The sequence below is a fragment of the Meles meles genome, chromosome 16 (genome assembly GCF_922984935.1).
Source record: "Meles meles chromosome 16, mMelMel3.1 paternal haplotype, whole genome shotgun sequence".
Lineage (NCBI taxonomy): Eukaryota > Metazoa > Chordata > Mammalia > Carnivora > Mustelidae > Meles > Meles meles.
In genome coordinates, this window is record NC_060081.1 from 40,188,983 (window position 1) to 40,207,504 (window position 18,522).

The window sequence follows — 18,522 nt, forward strand, 5'->3', positions numbered from 1 at the left end:
CTTCTTGCTCTTCTTTGCTTGCTCCCTTTTCTCTCCAACCTCTCAGTTTTTGCTTCCTTGGAGTTCCAACTCTTTTTTCTTTAAAACCCTCTTTGAGGGAGTTAATCAATTCCTATGGATTTAAAAACTGAATTTGTTCTAGTGATGTCCAAATACGAGCCTCCAGGGTGGATCTTGCCCACGCTGACCGCTCAACAATTCCCTTACTTCACATGCTGTCTGGGATATTTCACAGACATCTCAAGTTTAACTTTTACTCATTTTTTCATTAATTGAACAAATATTGATTGAGCACCCACTATATCCTAGGCAACTGTTCTAAGCACTAGGGATGTGGGGAGAATGAGCCAGTGATGGCTGTACCATTGGGGGACATTCTACCTAGGAGAAACAGACAAGAAGCAGATATAGAATTTGATGGTACTAAGGGCTACGAAGAGAATAAATGAAAATGGGGATGTGTGTGTTCAAGAGTATTTGGTGGACTTATATTTTGGGTGATCACAGAAGGCCTCCTTGAGAAGGGGGAGTGTAAAGTGAGATCAGGATGAGAGTCTGGGGCCAGGATGAGAAGATTGAGATGAGGATTCTAGGTGGAGGGGACAGCTGGCTTATTTTATTTTTCCTGGCTTTTATTTTTATATTTTTTTAACTTAAATTCAATTAGCCAACATATAGTGCATCATTAGTTTCTGATGTAGTATTCAATGATTCATTAGTTGCATATAACACTCAGTGCTCATCACATCATGTGTCCTCCTTAACGCCCATCCCCCAGTAATCCCATCCCCCCACCCACCTTCCTTTCCACAATCCTCAGTTTGTTTCCTGGAGTCAAGAGTCTCTCGTAGTTTGTCTCCCTCTCGGAATTCTTCCCATTCAGTTTTCCCTCCCTTCCCCTCTGATCCTCAGCACTATTCCTTATATTCCACATATGAGTGAAACCATATGTTTGTTTTTCTCTGCCTGATTTATTTCACTTAAGATAATGCCCTCCAGTTCCAACTGTGTTGTTATAAATGGTGGGTATTCATCCTTTCTGATGGCTGAGTAATATTTCATGCTATATATGAACCACATCTTCTTTATCCATTCATCTGTTGAAGGACATCTTGGCTCCTTCCACAGTTTGGCTATTGTGGACACTTGGGACAGCTGGTTTAGATGCCCTTAGGTGGGAGTGTGCTTGGCATGTTCCAGAACTGAGATGTGTCCCCAGAACAGAATCTCGATCCCTTCTCTCTTTGCCTTGTTTTTTTTTTTTTTTTTTGGAATTTTAGGTCACTTAAGATCTGTTCATCAATTCTATCTGAAAAAGCTGCAGTTGACCTTGAATTCCTATTTTGGAATCTTCAGATCAGGAATGTCTCCCTCTCTGGGCTAGAAAGCACTTTGATTCTTTTATGGGCAATGAGTCAGGATCTAAGGACAAGATGCAGGCATTTGTCAGGGTTCTGCCTGTCCTTTTATCTTCCACCACATGCAAAGTCCCAATAATAATCCTGACATCTGTTTGAAGGTGGCAAGTTTCCATTGTCCACTGGGTCCTGGCTCTACCCTTTCCCACCCTCCATCCTCTGCAGGGTCCTTGTGTTCCTGCAGACTAGAGGGAGACTAGAGGGGGAGAGTGCGAGAGGGTCCTGGGAATTTCAGCTTATAAGTGTCTCTCCCAGTGAAGTGAAAAGGGTGCTCTGACTCTGTTTGATAACATTTCCAGGTAGAAATTGCAGCCAATGATGATAAAAATCTTTGCACCTCCCTCAGGGCTGGATCCCATTAGGCCTTGCCAACGAGGCAAAAATCTATCTTTTCCTAAAGAGAGAGTGTGTGGGAAATAACTCCTTAAATAGATTAGAAACATACTTAGAACTTAGTTTTTTTTTTTTTTTGAATGGGCAACACAGTCACATTTTGCTAAAATTTAATAAAAGAAGATTAAAAAAAGTGTACCCCAAAAGTCTCCATACCATTGTCCCCAACCTCCCAGTTTCTCTCCACCTCCATGCCCCGCCCTGCCGTACAAATACATTACCACCATTATCCATTTCTGCTGGGTCTTTGTGTGAGGACCCACTCAGAACCCCAGAGCTGGGAGAAAGATTATTTTAAGCTGAAGACATTTGAGATTCAACAGATGCAGAAGGAAGCCTTTGGAGTTTCCCTTATCTGACTAAAAGTAGAAACTTCTGAGAAAGGAGGACTGCTGTAAATCCTCTCTTGGAGGCAGTTTCTACTTCCAGGAGGGAGACCAAGAGTAAACCTGCCATAAGTTCCCTCTCCAGGGGAGTTTTATGGTCATGAAGAACAGGGTAAGATCCCCTGCACCTGCATAAACAAGCATTATCACAAACTTTCTGATCTCTGGTTTGTTCTCTACACCCGTTTGTTTTTCCTAAGGAAACCTATTTGCTCTTTTCATGGAAGCCTTTATTCTCTCCCTCCCTTTCCCCTACAAATTTAGGCATAGAAGTATATATAAGGCTCAAATTCTAGTGACCACTTTAAGCCTCTCATCATTGAGTAATGAGCATGAGAAATGAGTAACGCACTTGTGTGTTGCATATGTAAATAAGCTGTCTTTTCTTTTGCTGATCTGTCTCTTGTCCTTTTATTTTTTTTTAAAGATTTTATTTATTTATTTGACAGACAGAGATCACAAGTAGACAGAGAAGCAGGCAGAGAGAGAGGGGGAAGCAGGCTCCCTGCTGAGCAGAGAGCCCAATGCGGGGCTCGATCCCAAGACCCTGGGATCATGACCTGAGCTGAAGGCAGAGGCTTTAACCCACTGAGCCACCCAAGCACTGCAGGCCCCCATGTGCTAAATCTAAGAGGCTAGAGGACTCTCACCAAGACTTTTTGTGGGGATTCATAAACAAATATTCATAAACAAATATAATCTTCTGAATCTGACTTGTACATCTTCTATTTATTTTTTAGACATGAATGGTTTTTTACCATACGACTGTTACACATCTTGCTTTTTTTTTCACTTAAAAATATATTTTGGTGGGTCATCTGGGTGGTTCAGTTGGTTAAGCATCTGTCTTCAGCTTAGGTCATCATTTCAGGGTTCTGGGATCGAGCCTGTGTCAGGCTGCCTGCTCAGAGGGTAATCTGCTTCCCCTTCTCCCTCTGCTCTTGTTCTCTCTCTCTCTCAAATAAATAAAATCTTAAAAAATATCTATATATAGATTTATATATAGATATATATCTTGAAAACTTTCAATGTCTGTTACAAAAAGAGCATCTTCATTCTTTTTTGTACCAGAATAGTATCCATTGTTGGTATGCTCCATACTTTAAAAAATATATTAAATAATAAATATTCAATATAAATAATTTAATCAATATTAATATTTTTGATGACCCTACTGAGGGCCATTTTTGTTGTTCCTGGCCAAGCAATGTTACAAAAAGTGAGGCAATAAATAACCATGTACATGTATGGTTTCATATGTGTGCAAGTTTTTCTATAAATTAAATACTTCGAGATAGAAGTGTAGGGTATGTGCATGTGTAATTTTGTTAGATTTTTGCCAGCCCACCTTCCACGGAGGTTGTACCAGTATATATTCCCACCAGCAACACAAGTGAGTAGGACAGGAGACCTGGATGGGCAAGCCAGCCTCAATCCTTAATCCCAGTTTCTTCAGCCTTCCTCAGGGCAAATATAGGACAAGCTTTACAGAAGAAGAGAGCATGGGGACTTTTGGCATGCTTTGCCCCAGAGTGGCAGTTAGAATAAGGTCCATACTTCTGTAGAAATTGAAAATTGATATGCAATAATACACAATAAATGTTGGGAGATTCGGGTGGCCAGGTGGGATTTCCTGGGGATGTCCTAGCAAGCTCTGTTAGGAGCCCATGGTCTCCTTCCTCAAGCATCCTGACAAAGCTGCTCGACTAAGATGTGTTCTCTGCTCCTGTAGCCCCCAACATCACCCCTCAACCTGCGTCTCAAGAATGACTCCTCACTGCAGCATTATTTACAGTGAAAAGAGCCTAAGCGTCCACTGACAGATGAATGGGTAAAGAAAATAGGACAGATAAAGCTATAGATATAATGGAATACTATTCAGCCATAAAAAAGAAGGGACTCCTGCTGTTTGTGAAAACATGGATGGACGTTGAGGACATCGTGCTAAATGAAATGAGGCAAACAGAGAAAGACAAATACTGTATCATCTCACTTATATGTGGAATTAAAAAAAAACAAAAACCAAACTCATAGAAAAAGAGAAAAGATTTGTGGTTATCAGAGGCGGGGGATGGGGGAAATGGGTAAAGGTGGTCAAAAGGTACAAACTTGCAGTTACAAGATAAATAAGTTCAACATAATGACTATAGTTAACACTGCTCTGCAGGAGTGGAGAACAATTCCTCAGAGGCTTACCTTTGACATATTTCTCAGGTTCGTTCCAGAGCAGTGCAATTCAATGAATATCGCAATAAAGTGAGTCCAATGAATGCTTTGGTTTCCCAGTGCATATAAAAGTTACATTTACCAGATACCATAGTCTATTAAGCATATAATACCACTATGTCTAAAAAAATGTGAATACCTTAATTAAAAAATACTTTATTGCTAAAAAGTGCTAACCATCACCTGACCTTTCATTGAGTCATAATCTCTGATCATAGGTCACCATAACACATATAATAATAATGAAAACGTTTGACTGTTGTGAATTACCAAAATGCGACACAGAGACATGAAGTGAGCAAATACTGCTGGGAAAATGGTGCCGATAGACTTGCCCCACGAGGGGTTGCCACAGACCTTCAGTTTGTAAGAAATTACATTATCTGTGAAACACCATAAAGCCTAGTGCAATAAAATGAGGTATATGCCTCATTAATTTTTTTTTGCTATTTCACCAAAGGTGTAATCTACATCCAATGAAATTCATTTATGCATTTTGTGCATTCAGTTCAATGACTTTTGACCAATGCCTGGGACCTAAACAAGATCTAGAGCCTATCTACCATCTCAGGAAGTTCTTTAGTTTCTCTTTGCAGTCTCCTTGATTCCAGGCAAGGTCTGATCTGCTTTCTGTCACTCTATATCAGTTTTACCTGTTTAAAATTTTAAATGGAATCATGGGGTAGGCACTCTTTCACATCTAGCTTCTTCTAACCTGCACAGTGATTTCCAGATTCATCAATGTTGTTTCATCTATGAGTAATTTCGCATTACAATATTACAAGTATTACAATCCCTTTCTGTGGATACACCAAATTTTGTTTGCCTGTTTCTTAGCCGATGGATGTTTGGATTGTTTCCAGTTATTAGCAATTCTGAATAAAGCTGCTACGAACATTTGTATACAAGCCTTTTATTTCTTAAGATAACTTATGTATTTTAACGTAGACCTTCACAAACGTTTGAGCAACTAGTTCACGTAGAGTTGACATGTGCAACATGGTAGCCACTAGCTCAGTGTAGCTATTTATACTTACGTCCAAGTCTTCTGGGTAGAGATTTGTGTTTCTTTGTTTGTTTCTCCTGTAAACATCTAAAAATGGACTTGCTGGGTCATTTGGGAGGTGTACGTCTAAAAGGAATTCCAGTAGTTCCCGAGTGGTTGTAGTATTTTCAATTCCTGCCCGCAAGGCATGAGAGTTCCAGTTGCTCTCAATCCTAGCCAACACTTGGTTTTGCAAGCCTTTAATTTTAGCCATTCTAGTGGGTGTTTTGTGGTATCTTGCTGTAGTTTTATTTTACATTTCCCCGGTGACTAATGATGTTGATCATCTTTTCATGTGCTTTTTGGTCATTTGTATGTCATTTAGAAGTGTCAATTCATGTCTTTCACCCATTTTTTTTCATTGAGTGGTTGCCTTCTTGTTAGTGTGTTGTACAAGTTTATATGTTCAGAACCTAAGTCATCTTCTCCTTCCTCTCTTCCCCCTCCTCCTCCTCTTCCCTCTTCTCCTCCCTTTACTCCTTTCTCTCCACTCCCTCCTCCCTCTTCTCTTCCTTCTCCTTCTTCCTCTTCCTCTTCTCCATCCTCTCCTCCTCCTCCTCCTTCTTTTTTTCTTCTTCCTCTTCCTCTTCCTCCTCCCTCCTCTTCTTCTTCTTCCTCCTCCTCCCCTTCTCTTCCTTCTCCTCCTCCTTCTTCTCCTTCTTCTTCTTGATATACCTGTTGTGAAAATTTGCTCCCAGAACGTGGTATGCCTTTTCAGAGCAGGAACTTGTAATCCTGATGATGGCTGACCCTCCTCCATGGTATGCTGGCCTCCCTGACCCCCTGACTCCCTGCAGTTCCCCTTGACTCACTTCAAGTTCTTCCTTTCTTGCTTTGCAGATCAGCTTGTCCAGCTCCTCCTTCCAATTATGCACAAAATCCCTCTCAGTGCTCAGTTAAAAAAAAAAAAAGTCAGGCCTTCACAGAAAGAAGAGACTATCTTTCTGCCCTGTTCATCTGTGGTGCTCTCTCTTCTCTCCCCTTCCACTCCCCCTCATTCCCTGCCTCTTGCCCGGCCCTGCACAAAATCTTTCCTTGTACATTCCCTTTACTCCTCCTTAATTTCCCACACCCTTGATTTCCATCTACCTTGGATGAAAGAGCAGGATTTTACCTTTGGGGGTAAAATCAAGCCTTTCCCCACTTTGAGGGGAAATTCTCCCAATTTGGGGGGAAATTGGCTTTTTAAAAAATTTTATTTATTTATTTATTTTTCTAAAGATTATTTATTTATTTATTCGACAGACAGAGATCACAAGTAGGCAGAGAGGCAGGCAGAGAGAGAGAGAGAGAGGAGGAAGCAGGTTCCCTGCTGAACAGAGAGCCCAATGCAGGACTCCATCCCAGGACCCCGAGACCACAACCTGAGCTGAAGGCAGAGGCTTAACCCACTTGATCACCCAGGTGCCCCGGAAATTTGCTCTTTTTAAAATTAATTATTTTTATTAAGAAATTTGCTTTTATGCAGAGTGTTCTACCAGAAATTCCTCCAGGTCCGGTAGTGTCAGAACAAGCTCTCGGGGATGATGCCTAGAAAGTAAATCATCTATCCCCAGGAACTCTAAATTGTAATTTTATGGGATAAAAAGAGGTCCCAGATAGGTCACGTTCAGCAGCAAATTGAATTTCTTCTCCTGCAACATTCTCACCTGTGTGGGCTTCCTGCCCAGGTGTGGACCTTCTGTCAGATTATATGATGAAAGTCTATGGAAGTTCTTGTTAACCTTCATCTGCATCGGAGTTGCCTACCTGGGTAGCTTTGCATTCCCCCCTTTCTGTCCCCCAGCTCGGCTCTGCCCATGGGATGGACGGTGGGGGGAGGGAGTCTCAAATGCGGTGCCCAGACCTGCAGCAGCTGCATCACATAAGAACCTGCTAGGAAGGCAGATTTCTCCCCACAGCCTGCTGCACTCGAGCAGCGTGCATCAGATCACGAGAGGGCTCCTCAGAACAATGAGAACAGGAATTGCCCAGGGTGGATCCAGAATCCAGCGGGTCTGGAGTGGGCCTGAGAATGTGCATTTCTAACAAATTCCTGTTTCCAGAATCCACTTTGAGAAACCCTGAGCCGGAGGTCCTGATTCCTTTGGCCTGGGACTGCGTGGGTGGGCCTGGGGGAAGCCTGTGTTTCTCGAAAGCTCCCTGTGGTTTTTTTTTTTTTTAAGATTATTTATTTATTTATTTGACAGACAGAGATCACAAGTAGGCAGAGAGGCAGGCAGAGAGAGGAAGGGAAGCAGGCTACCTGCTGAGCAGAGAGCCCCGTATTGGGCTCCATCCCAGGACCCTGGGATTATGACCTGAGCCGAAGGCAGAGGCTTTAACCCACTGAGCCACCCAGGCGCCCCTCCCTGTGGTTCTGATGTGCAGCCAAGATTGGTAACTCCTGGTCCATGGGCTCACCTGTGTGATTCTGGGAGTGTCGGCGACACTCTGATTACAGAATCTTCTTTCTTCACCTGGCCTTTCCTTATAGGCCAGCTCTGTGTGTCCAGTGTGCTCAGTTCACCATAAATTCCCCCTAAGGGCCTGTGGGATCCCTTTTGGGGGCTCTGAGCGGGACTGGCTTTCTGGAGTGCCTGGCCTCGGGTGCCGTGGGAGCAGTAAGAGGACAACTCAGGGGAGTGGGTCCCTGGTAAGCTCTGCGTGGGACCACAGCCTCCTTGGCTGGAAAAAATGCATCTGTTTTTCTGGTCTTTTGGTGCCAGAGAGCAGTAAGGATTTAAAACTGTGGCCAAGGGCTTTGGGAAGTGATTGTATGAGAGGCTGTTCTGTTAAACCCTGAGACGACTGTGTCTACTGTATTAAATACAGGCGTTTGGTGTTCAGCCATGCTTTTTTTTTTTTTTAAGATTTTATTTATTTATTTGACGGAGAGAGACACACAGAGAGAGGGAACACAAGCAGGGGGAGTGAGAGAGGAAGAAGGCTTCCCGCCAAGCAGGGTACAGGTCTCCGGGCTCGATCCCAGGGCTCTGGGATCATGACCAGAGCCGAAGGGAGACGCTTAACAACTGAACTACCCAGGCACCCCAGCCTTGCTTCTATCAAGTGTGGTCACTTAAGACTTTTAATTGCTTTTCCTCTTTTATTGAGGCATAGTCTACATCCAGTAAAATGCACAGATCTGAAGTGGGCATTTTGATGAATTTTTACCTATGTATATATCTGTGGAACCACCATCCAGATTAGAACAGAGAACATTTCCCTCATTCCAGGAAGTTGCTTTGAGTCCTTTTCTGTCAATCTCTACCTCCCACTGCCCCACCCAGTGACCAGAGTTCTAACCTCTATTGCCACACATTAGTTTTCCCTGTTCTTGAACTTTGTATACATTGTTTTTTAACATTTTAAAATAGATTTTATTGGGGCACCTGAGTGGCTCAGTGGGTTAAGCCTCTGCCTTCAGCTCAGGTCAGTATCTCAGGATCCTGGGATCGAGCCCCACATCAGACTCCCTGCTTAGCAGGGAGCCTGCTTCCCCCTCTCTCTGCCTGCTTCTCTGCCTACTTGTTAACTCTTTCTCTGTCAAATAAATAAATAAAATATTAAAAAAAAGATTTTATTTATTTATTTGACAGAGCAGGAGAGTACGAGCAGGAGGAGCAGCAGGCAGAGGCAGACGGAGAAACAGACTCCATGCTGAGCTGGGATCCTGATGTGGAACTCTGTCCCAGGACTTTGGGATCATGACCTGAGCTGAAGGTAGACACTTAACCGACTGAGCCACCCAGCCCCTTACTTGGTATACATTTTTATATGGGATATGTTCTTTTGTATTTGGTTTCTTTCCCTCAGCGCTGTTTTTAAGATTCATCCCTATTATTGTGTGTAAGAGCAGTTCACTCATTTTCCTTCTGTGCTATACACAGCATATCCTTCTTCAGTGGTGGGTTTGGGCTGTTACCAATCCAGCCGTGATGTACATTTCTGAACATGTCCGCTGGTGTGCATAAACATGCTCATTTCTTTTGAGTATATATCCAGAGTGGAACTGCTGATCACGGATTAAGTGTATGTATAATCTCTTTTCCTTTTTCTTTTATTTCCCTTTTTATTTTCTTTCCCTTTTCCCTTTCCTTTCCCTTTTCTCTTCCCTTCCTTTTCCCCCTCCCTTCCCTTTTCCCTTCCCATTCCCTTCCTTTCCCTTCCCTTCCCTTTTCCTCTCTAGTAGGTTCCATGCCCAGCCTGAAGCCCAACACGGGGCTTGAACTCAGGACCCTGAGGTCAAGACCTGAGCCAAGATCAAGAGTCAATGCCTAACAGACTAAGCCACCCAGGAGCCTTGGTGTAGGTTTAATTTTAGAAGGAATTGCCCACACAGTTCTCTGAAGTGCTTGTTACCTATTTATACTTCTATCAACAGTCCACAAGGTTCTGGTCACTCCACATCCACACTCACCTTGACATCTCCAAAGGTTTGATTCCAGCCATTCTAGTGAGCACAGTTCCCGCCCTTGTCATTCTAATGAGCATTTCCCTGTAATCACTGACAGGGAGCATCTTGTCGGATGTTTCCCGGACATTTGGGTATTCCTGTTGTGCGAAGTGCCGGTCTGAGTCATTTGCCAGTTTGTTTGTTTGTTTGTTTTTAGTTTGGTCTCTGAGACCTTTTAGGAAAGGACAGAAATACTGTGAAATGGTGCCTTCCTTATGCCCGGAATTGGGAGGGGGCTCAAGTGGGCTGGTAAAGAGGAGGATGAGAGAGAGAGAAGGGCCCTTCTTAATGAATCTGCTCCCAGACCCCTGAAGCTTATCGGTCTCTGTCTCCCCATCACCTAGAACAGCCATCGGCACAAGACTGGAAACCAGTTAAAGTGCATCAAGTAGGAGCACTGTCCTGTACGGGCGTGTATGTGCGTGTGTGTGTGTGTTTAGAGGGCAGGCTGTTGGGGATCTCACAATGAATGATATTCTCCATGACCTACTCTTCCCATCCTCTGAAGCTAGGCTAGACCTTAGGTCCCCCCTCCAGTTTTAGACAACTGGCCCATAATTAGCTCCAGGCTGCCAGCTTGCTAAAGCAGCCTGACTCAGGCTTGTCAATCAGTCTGCTTGGGTCCCAGGAAAACCCTCCCCGGTAACGGGGGGTCCTCCACATCCGTTGGGAAGTGGATAGTCCTCCATTATCTACACTTCAGCTTCTTTGGGGTCAAAAATTTGCCTCCAATAGCACAGGTCTCCTGGCATCTAGAAGCCTGGATTCCCCAGAAGAGCTCCTCAGGCACCATAGGCCGCCCTCCCCCACCCAGGTCTATGATAAACATTTGCTCCGCCCAGGGTGGTTTCCAGACTGTGATTAACTTTGGAGATAATACGTTCACTTGTGTGCACCGGACTCAGGTAAGCAGCCTCTAGTGGCTTTACCCTTGGCTCCCAAGCAGAAGGATTGGGATTTGTGAACTGAATGGATAAATGAGTGATTTGGAGTCTTGGTTCATCTCCCAATCAGGTAAGCTTTCTCTCATTAGTGCCACCTTGGGCCAAAGGGAAAAACAGGACCAGCTTCTCATGTTCTACCAGAGACTCAAACATTTGACATCTTCTTGTTCTTGATGAGTTCCTGACATCTTAATCTCCCATAATGAAAACACTTTTGTGTCAGCTAAGTTGTTTGAAACAGTAAATCCCCTTCCTTCCTTCCTTCCTTCCTTCCTAAGAAATTGCCTAAACAAAGAATGTGAGGGGCGGTTGGGGAACAGAGGGAAAAGGAGAGAGAGAATCTCAAGCAGACTCCACGCCCAGCATGGAGCCCCACATGGGCTCAGTCCCATGACCCTGAGATCATGATCTGAGTTGAAATCAAGAGTTGGTTGCACAACAGGCACCCCCAGCAAATCCTATTTCTGTGTTGACTTCATAATATAAGAGATGTGTCCAATTGGGAAAAAAAAAATGTTGTGGATAAAATGCTCAGTGGTTCAGTTCTGGAATCCTCAGGATCAATTAATCAACCAATCAATTATTTAAGTAACTGACATTTATTAGATATGTCCTTGGAGCTCACCATGAGGGATATAATACTGGGGACTTTAGTCTGGTTGTGGAGGCATTTTCTGACTCAGTTTCTCCTCCCAGCACTTCATCTTTGATCCTTTCCTGGCATGGGGTGGATCCCCTTGTATCCCGCTAATGGCTATTCGACCCCAGTCTCTGGCCAGTTTCCAGTGTCTGCTTGCGCTAGGTTGTAATCCCACGGATTGCCAGTAGGTGCCTCCCTTCTAATACCTGATTCTCTACTGCTGCGCGTGTTGGTTTCCCTGTGAAGTATGAGAACGGTGTAAAAGTGAACTTGGTGGATTTGAAGTATTATCTTTAAAAAGTTAACTCTTTAACATGGCCTTGGGTAGTGAAGGGTATGTAACATTTTTGGGACTAGTGCTGTCCAGTAAAACTTTGGGCAATTTGTTCTATGATCTGAGCTGTTCAATGTCAATAGCCCCTAGCCGTGCGTAACCATTGAGCACTTGAAATGTGGCCAGTAAGACTGAGAAACCGAAATTTAAATTTAATTTTAATTAACTTAAATGTAAATAGTCACATCTGTCCAGTGGTCACGGTATCAGCCCAATTTTGGAATCATTTTTGTTGCCGTCATTTTGACAAAGGAAAAAGCTAGAGAGGAAATGCAAAAAACACAGAAGGGTCCAGTAAATCCCCTCCTCAGCAGTATCCCTGACGATGATTTCCACTTCTGGTTGGTTTAGTGTAAGACTGTGGAGTCAGAGAGATGTGGGAGTCAATTCTGGCCTTGCCACTTAATCGCTGTTATGTTGGTGGGCATGGGAGTTCATCTCTCTGTCCCGCAGTTTCTTCATCTGTAAATTGGGGGGTAAGGACACCAACCTCAAGATTACAGGGAGGAGTGAGTGAAGGACAGTTCTTAGGGCAGCACCAGCAGATAGTGAGTGCTTAACAAAAGGTGTCCCTTCTGGTAATGATGGGGCCATGACAGACCACCTAGGTCTGAGCTGGTGGTCTTCCTGCTAAGTGTCTCTACAGGGGCTAAATCAGGGTAAGGACACAATCCAAGGTCAAGAACACCAAACAAATGTATTAGCTAAGAGTCACCTAGGAGTCAGGCTGCTATGTCAACTTCATGCATCCAGAGGTCAAAACCAAGGGGCATGCCACGGGGCTGAGCTGTCTTGCAACAGGGCAAGGTCTGTACTCCCACCTAAGCTCTCTGGATAGTTAACCCCTGCATGGCTTCTATCCTCTCCTTCCCTATCAGTGTCCTGACCATGATCAGGGCCAGACAAACACAGAGCAGCTGAAATTCCCATTCTGGGTCCAGTGGATTGGCTGCTTCTGCTCATCACCTCTTTGACTAGAGGTGGTTTTTTTGGTCATATTACTGGGGGTTCTCCCCCCCTGCACCCATCTCACCCAGGGTCCTCAGTGCTTGATGCTCTAACACACATAATATGTGTGAGATGCTGTGGGTTTCCTTTAAAGCAGTGTTTCTCAAATTTTCCTGTGAACACAAATCCCCTGCAAATCTTGTTAACGAGCAGAATGTGGCTCAAGAGGTCTGGGGGTGCCGAGAGTCTGCATTTCTAGCACGCTCTCATGTGAGACTGCTGTTGCTGGTCTCAGTGCCACACTTTAAGCAGCAAGATTGTCTCCATCCACACCCAGCGTGGAGCCCAACATGGGGCTTGAACTCATGACCCTGAGATCAAAGACCTGAGCTGAGCTCAAGAGTCGGATGCTTAACCCACTGAGCCACCCAGGCACCCCTGTTTGTTGTCAAAAATCAGCACCAGGGAGGTATGATTTCCAGGGGAATCAAAAAAATCTGTTGCTTGGGTCTTAACCTTTGAGCTTCTGGTTTGATGGGTCTGGAAATGCTACCCAGGCATGACGTTTTTCAGTCTTCCTGGGTGGGAGGCAGTGTCAACTTTTTAGTCTTGGCTACTCAAAAGAATCACCTGGAGAGCTTTAAAAAGGCCCTGGTGCTTGGGTCCCACCCTCAGAGATTTTGATCTAGGGAGTTTTCCAAGCTTTGGAGTTTTAAACGTCTCTGAGGTCGAGAAGCACTGTTTCAACTGACCTCATGGGAGTACGCAGCAGGGGATTCCTGCTTTAGAGCTGGATGGGAAAGGCCCTTTTGTCTTCATTAGAGAAAGGGATTCTTAGTCCTGCGTGGAAACTCTGAAGCGTCAGCAAAGAATTAGAGTAGTGGTTAAGAGAAGGATGAGGCCCCAGACAGGACAGAGATGTCTTTGTCACGGAGCTCACCATCCATAAGGGCGAAACGCCCTGGTGCCCAAGGCTTGAGGACTGTTTTTATCTTTCAGCTTCTTTTATTTTCACATTGTTTCAGGCTTCTAGGAAAACTGCAAGAATAGAACAAAGAATTGTTTTACTCTTCACCCAGATTCAACGTGTGTGTGTAATTTTCTTTTTCTGAATCATACGAGAATAATTTGCAGACATGATGCCCTTTACCCCTCGAAGCTCCAATTGTATAATTCCTAAAACTATAAAGGACCTTCTCTTATGTAACCACAGTGTAACTGCCCACCTCAGGAAACCTATCAATTCAATACAATCATCTAGAAACCTTATTCAGGCTCAGATTTCACCGAGGGTCCCAATAATGTTCTTTATAGCTAAACAATATCCCTAATCCTGTGTTGCAATCCACTGTCCACTCTCTCCTCCACGCTGGAACTGGTCCTCAGATTTTCTTTGTCTTTCACCACATTGGTGTTTCTGAAGCCTGATTCTGGAGAACGCCCCTCATGTTGGGTGTGTCCGACATTTCCTCACGAGTCCATTTCCAGTGTGCATTTTGGCAAGAAAACGAGGACAGGAGTGTTGTGTTCTTCTCGGTGCAACGTATTGGGAGAATGAGGTCAATTTCTTGGTTGGGGAGATTTTAAGACAAATTTGGTTAATAAATATTCCCAGTGAGAAGGAAAATCAAAAAGGATCTGAGTGGCTAGTGTGGTTTGCATGAGCAACCGCGATTTAGTTCAGATTTTCAAAGGACAGGAGCAAAGGTGCTGAAGCCAAGGATTCAAGGCAGAGAGGGATAAAAACCGGAGAGAGTAATGTCTGCGGAGCTGACGCCTAGAGCGAGCAGAGGCTGTAAAACCTCCCGAAGGCTACTGCATGGGCTTTTAAATGGCTGGCTTAAAAAACATTAATGTGTTTTTCTGTCAGTAAAAAATAGAATGTGTCTATTGTGGAAAACACAAAAAAGCAGAAGAAAATACCTACTCCCTGCGTCCTACAGCCAGTTGTAATCCCCGCTAATATTTTGGCAACCTCTAGAAAGGGCTTTTAGAGCTGTGCTCGGAGCATGAATCAAAATAAGGAAGAGCTAAGTCCTCTCCGCTGGGGAAGGTGATGTCATGTTCGAGAAGGCAGGGGAGCCAGGGCTGCCTGTGCGTCCCCTTCCCTGGGCCAGGACAACATCTGTAAGCCAAGGAGAGAACTTAGCCCAGGGAGGATGCATGGGGTGGGTTGGAACTGGTCCAATCTTTGGTGCAAAACTCAAAGTCTCGTTCCAGAAGTTTGGAGCTGGGCAATATTTTACTGATTTGGAAAAATAGAAGTGAGGGTGAAGGCACGGCGTGTGGCCGTAGGGGCGCCGCAACTGGAGAGGGTGCGCGTGCGCGATTCACACTGGGGGGCGGGGCGGGGGGGCAGGCAGGGAGCGTATGTCACCCAAATAGCCTTGAGAACCGTCTGTCCAGGTGGGTATTTCTCATTTCTGTCTTATAGACAAGGAAAGCGAGACTCTGATGTACGTGGTGTGTGGTGGATCTCGTCAGCGCCCCACCCCATGTCCTTGGGCACCTGAAGGTCACCCCAGAGGCCCCCATTTGTGCTCATGGCTTCCTGCATCTCTTTTCAGGGACATTCTTTGGCCTTGGGAGTGACCCTCTAACCGGGGAATTGGTGGCAAATACCTTAATTTGCTTGCTCCTTGATAAGACAGTTTTTTTTTTAATTGGGTCAAAAAACTCATTATGTAAGATTTACCATCTTAACTATTTTTTAAGTTTACAGTATGTAGTATGAACTATATGCATCTTGTGCAAAAGGTCTCGAGAGCTTTTCGTCTTGTAAAACCGAAACCCTATATCCACTGAACAAGTCTCCTTTTCCCCCCTCCCTCCCAGGCCCCGACAACCACCATTCTACTTTCTGTTTCTATGAATTTGACTACGTTACATAGCATAAGTGGAATTGGGCAGTATCTATCCTTCCGTGATGGGCTTATTTCACTTAGCATGATGTCCTCCATGTGCGTCTAGGTGGTGGCATGGTACAGAATGTCCTTATGTTTTAGGCTGAAGAATATTCCATTGTAGCTGTATACCATATCTTATTTATCCATTCATCCATCGACGGACACCTGGCTCTTGGCTTTTGTGAAATAATGCCATGCTGAACGTGGGTATGCAAATATCTCTTTGAGATTCCGTTTTCCATTATTTTGGACATATGCCCAGAAGTGTGATTGCTGGGTCGTATGGTAATTTTATTTTTAAGTTCTTGAGGAACCTTCGTACTGTTTTTCACAGTGGCTGCACCGTTTTTCTTGTTGAGACAATTGTGAGACGAGTTTTGGACTTTCTCAGAGGGTCCCCAGAAGGACTGGTCACAGTGCTCACCTGCTCGTAAGTGTTCTTCTATTTCCTGCCTCCCTCTTTCTGTTCTCACCGCCCCCCACTCTCTCACCTGTAGTTCCTGGAACCGCCACACAGATAAACAACGACCAAGTCTTTGTTGCCGGGTCTGCTTCTTAACTAACACTCATCACATACTTCAGGTTACGCAGTTCCAAAGTGGCTCGTTTGAGTGTCAATTACTATATCATAAACTGCCTCGAGACTCAATGGCTAAAGACAGCAACCTATTATCACTCATCATTCTGTGGATCAACCGAGCTCAGCCGGGTCTGTGCGGTTGCAGTCAGATGTTTGGGGGGCGGGGTGGAAGCATCTGAAGGCTCCCCTGGGCTGGACACCCACCATGGCTCACTCCCATGCTGGAATCTCGACGGGGGCATCAGCCAGGGATCTTTAAGTGGTCTCTCTGTGTGGCGAGGGCTTCCTCACAGCATGCTGGCTGCCTTCAGAGATCCGTATCCCGAGAATGAACACTCCGAAAGGCAGGAATAAGAAAATGAGAGTCCAGTTAGAGGCTTTGCTTGGGAATGGCCCAGTGTCATATGCATTATATTCTATGGACATGGATGGGTCAGGTGCACCATATTCTGTTGGAGAAAGCATGTAGGGGCTCACCCAGATTCACAGGAGTGTAGAAATGGGCTCCACAGCTTGATGCAAAAAGAACACGTAGGATGTGAGATATTTTTGTGGCCATCTTTGGAAAATACAGTTGACCGTGGTGACAGGGCCGGGATTCAAACCCAGGCAGTCTGAGTTGAGAAACTGTGACCTTAATTTCTAGACTGCCCCCTGTCTAAGAGATACACTTTAGGGGTTCCTCATATTTCTAAAGATTTTTTTTTTTTTAATTTTTAAGTAATCTCTACACCCAACGCAGGGCTCGAATTCACAAGCCCGAGATCAACAGTTGCATGCTTGGCCAACTGAGCCAGCCAGGGATCCCTTCATCCCCCCCCCACCGGGGTTCCCGACATTTATTTCTAGGAGGCTGGAGAGCCAGCAATAATGGCAGATTTAAGAAAAGCTTGTTTTTGCTAATTATGACTCCATTTTTATGTCTAGATTGATGTCACCCAGGGAAGTACAGGTATTGGGTGGATTCCAAAAAGTAGAGACAGGTGATGTCTAGTCTATGTTGACTTTTGGAAGATGATAGAACAGAGCATGACATAGTTTATCTGTAACTGTTCAAAAAGAACGCCATGGCCACGTGGGAAAGCTTGGAGGAGGGGGTGAGCCTGCCAAGCTGTAGTGGGCTGAATAATGACCGTCCCCAAGATATCAAGGCCAAATCCCTGTATCCTGCAAATGTCATAGGGAAGAAAGGGTCTCAAATGTTGTGACTAAGGGTCTTGACATGGTAGATTATCCTGGATTACCTGCGTGGGCCCTGAATGCCATTGCAAGTATCTTTTTTAAGAAACAGGCAGAGGGGGTCTGATACTCAGCAGAAGAAAAGGGATGTGAAGACAGAGCAGAGAAAGATTAGAAGGCATTGGACTTGAACGTGGGACATGTAGCCACAAGCCAGTGTATGCCAGTGACCCCCAGAAGATGGGAGAGGTGGGGATGGTTTCTCCCCCAGAGCCTCCAGAAGGGGCACAGCACTGCAGAAGCTTTGATTTCAGATGTCTGGCCTCCAGAACTATGATAGGATGGATTTCTATGGTATGAAGCCCCCCAGCCCGTGGTAGTTTGTTACAGCAGCTGAAGGAAACTAATACACAAGCAAGGTGACTTCCTGTGTAGACATGGCACGGGTGGATGGAGCGAGCAAACCCACTTTATTTTTTATTTATTTATTTTTTAGCTTTTTGAAAAAGAGTTTTTATTTATTTATTTGGGAGGAAGAGCGAGCACAAGCAGGGGGAGCAGCAGGCAGAGAGAGAAGCAGGCTCCTCACTGAGCCTGACGCGGGGCTCAATCCCAGGACCCTGGGATCATGACCTGAGCTGAAGGCAGACGTTTGACTGAGTCCCTGAGTGTCCCAGCAAGCCCATTGTAATAAAGGCTGGGCAAATGCATTCACAATGAGTGTTTCCAGGGGATTTATGGCAGTTCGTACAACTCTGTACCAAGTGCACATTGTTAAGGGGTCTCTGTTACCTGGGCAATAGGGGAGTCCACAGAGGAGTGCTAAACGGCACAGGGGTTAACTCTGTTCAGGTCACTGTCAGTCTACTTTTTTTTTTTGGTGGGGGGGGGCAGGGACAGAGGGAGAGGGAGAGAGAGAAACCGGAGCAGACTCCCCACAGAGCACAGAGCCTGACGTGAGGCTCGATCTCCCGACCCTGAGATCATGACCTGAGCTGAAATCAGGAGTTGGATGTTTAACCCACTGAACCACCCAGGTGCCCCTGAGTCAGCTTTCTGGAGGCAGATGGCAAGGAACGCTGGCA

The 18,522-nt window shown here is 44.9% G+C and overlaps 1 long non-coding RNA gene across 1 annotated transcript in view; it reads left to right on the plus strand.

The window, feature by feature from the left end:
• The first annotated feature begins 15,744 nt into the window (after positions 1–15,744).
• Positions 15,745–18,522, plus strand: part of LOC123926438 — a 40,856-nt gene continuing 38,078 nt past the window's right edge. Inside the window, exons 1-2 of the long non-coding RNA XR_006815265.1 lie at positions 15,745–15,885; positions 16,013–16,108. This is a non-coding gene — a long non-coding RNA (uncharacterized LOC123926438). The remainder of the gene's footprint in view (positions 15,886–16,012; positions 16,109–18,522) is intronic.